This window comes from Echinops telfairi, unplaced genomic scaffold, assembly GCF_000313985.2.
Source record: "Echinops telfairi isolate 266 unplaced genomic scaffold, ASM31398v2 ScPeMD7_2010;HRSCAF=2546, whole genome shotgun sequence".
NCBI classification, from domain to species: Eukaryota; Metazoa; Chordata; class Mammalia; order Afrosoricida; family Tenrecidae; genus Echinops; species Echinops telfairi.
In genome coordinates, this window is record NW_022105908.1 from 2467191 (window position 1) to 2469350 (window position 2160).

The window sequence follows — 2160 nt, forward strand, 5'->3', positions numbered from 1 at the left end:
AATAAACATTTCAGAGAGTGTTGGCTTTAGACATGGTTCAATCAGGACCACTAGTAGTGCTGCACTGCCAGTCTGTCCTGTACCATTTCCTCTGTGTATGAGTTTTGCCCTCAAGTTGGTCCTTAGCTATGGTGGGAAAATGCCTGCCAGCAGCAACTCAGAATATGCTTATTCGTTTCAGTTCCAGGGAAAGATGTGAATCCTGAGCTTCCAAAACAATTTCTCTGACTAGTGGAATGGCAAACAGCAAGTCATTGGCTCTAGCTTGAATTGCATGTACATTGTTGATCCAATCATCTTGGCCAAGCAATGGGTTCCATCTATTCAGGGCATATGGGAAAAAAAGGTTAAAAAAAAGTGTTGAGTTGTGGGGAGTTGGAATTGTATATGTTTTATAGATATGTTGGTAAGGTAAATAAGTATTCTATACTTATACAAGGGATAGTCCAAAGTGTTGCTACTAGAATTCCAGGCAATATGTGCACAGGCTTATTCCAAATAAAACAAGAAAACACATTTAAACCTGTGTGTTAGGCTGGGTTCACTAGAAAAGCGAAAACATCAACATGCACATTCATGAAAAAAAAAAAAGATTTTTTTTACTCATGAGAAAGCCGCTCAATTAGCTGCAGGAGCAGGCGAGCCTGGTCACGCTCTAGCCAGTGGGTCAGTTGCTAAGCGGAAGACCCTTCCTCACTCATCAGCTGCTTTGGCCAACAAACCAGGAATCAGGAAGATGAACCAAGAAGCAGGCTGGTAGAAGCCAGGTCAAATCCAAGGTTGTCAGGCAACCTGACAGGCTGGTGAAACCTCTCATGATGAGTAGGCAACATGATAAGTGTTGACCCAAGTCCAAAGAAGCCAAATGCAGAATCTAAACATCTATTTATATATATGATGTAGACCACACCCCAAAGGAGGCATCATCAGGTTGTGACTTGAGTAAGGGGTTGCACTCCATCCTAATCTTCCCAAAACTGCTTGGCAGCTCACATAAATCACATCATGGAGTTGCTGGCCCAACCAGATGCTCACAAACCATATCACTGCAACATGCCTCTGCTATTAGTGGAGGCTGCAGACAAGTTCTTTCAGTAATATATTTGTCTTGGCCTCATTAGCATCATCATTGACTTAAGAAGAAGAAGAAGACAAAGACGAAGACGAAGATGAAGAAGAAGAAGGTATGTTGAGCCATGGAGAGGGGATCAATTTGGAGATCATAGCTAGTATCAAATTGTTAACAACACTCAAGTAAATATCTTCCCAAATAAGTAAAGCTTTGCAAAAAATTTATTGGATGGCTACCTCCCATAAATCAGCATATTCTAGATGAATCAAGCATTTTAATGAAGGTCTGGAAGACCTCAAAGGTGAGCCAAGAGAGGACAGACAGTCAACTCCAATGAATGGAGAAAGTGTTGCTGAAATCTAGTTTTGGTAGAAGAAGACGTTTGATGTGATAGTTACTGAAGGAGAGAACTCACACAATTCAGAATTTTCTATTTTAAGTGAATAATTTTGGTCCCAGCAAGTATTTGGCTCAATGTGGCCAAAAATATTTCGGAAAGATCAACTAGCTCAAAGAGCTGAACTTTCCATTCATTTCTTAAGAGATATTGAAACTAACAAAGCTGATTTTATGGAAAAATCATACCTGGATGAGTCTTGTCTTCACCAGTATGACTAAGAGCTCAAAGTTCAACCAAAGCAGTGAGTTTTAAGGGGATCTGCTGAGCCAACTTAATTCAAGGCACAGAGGACAATTCAGGTTGTATGACTGTTTGGTGGGGATTTTAAAGGGATAATTTTGTAGGCAACTGGACACCCCCTTACAGAAGCGTTGTGGGCGAAGAGATGAGCCAGTCAGGGTGCAGTGTAGCAACAATGACACATACAACTTTCCTCTAGTTTCTAAATGATTCCTCCTCACCCACCTCTCCCCACAATCATGATCCCAATTCTACCTTACAAATCTGGCTAGACCAGAGGATGTACGCTGGTACAGATAGGAACTAGAAACACAGGGAATCCAGGGCGGATGATCCCTTCAGGATCAGTAGTGTAGGTGGTGATACTGGGAGGGTGGAGGGAGGGTGGGTTGGAAAGGGGGAACCGATTACAAGGTCACATGAAGATGTGACCTCCTCCCTGGGGGAC

General features: G+C 42.2%; 1 pseudogene; it reads left to right on the top strand.

The window, feature by feature from the left end:
- The first annotated feature begins 1169 nt into the window (after positions 1-1169).
- LOC101655201 overlaps positions 1170-2160 on the top strand; it is a 30537-nt pseudogene continuing 29546 nt past the window's right edge.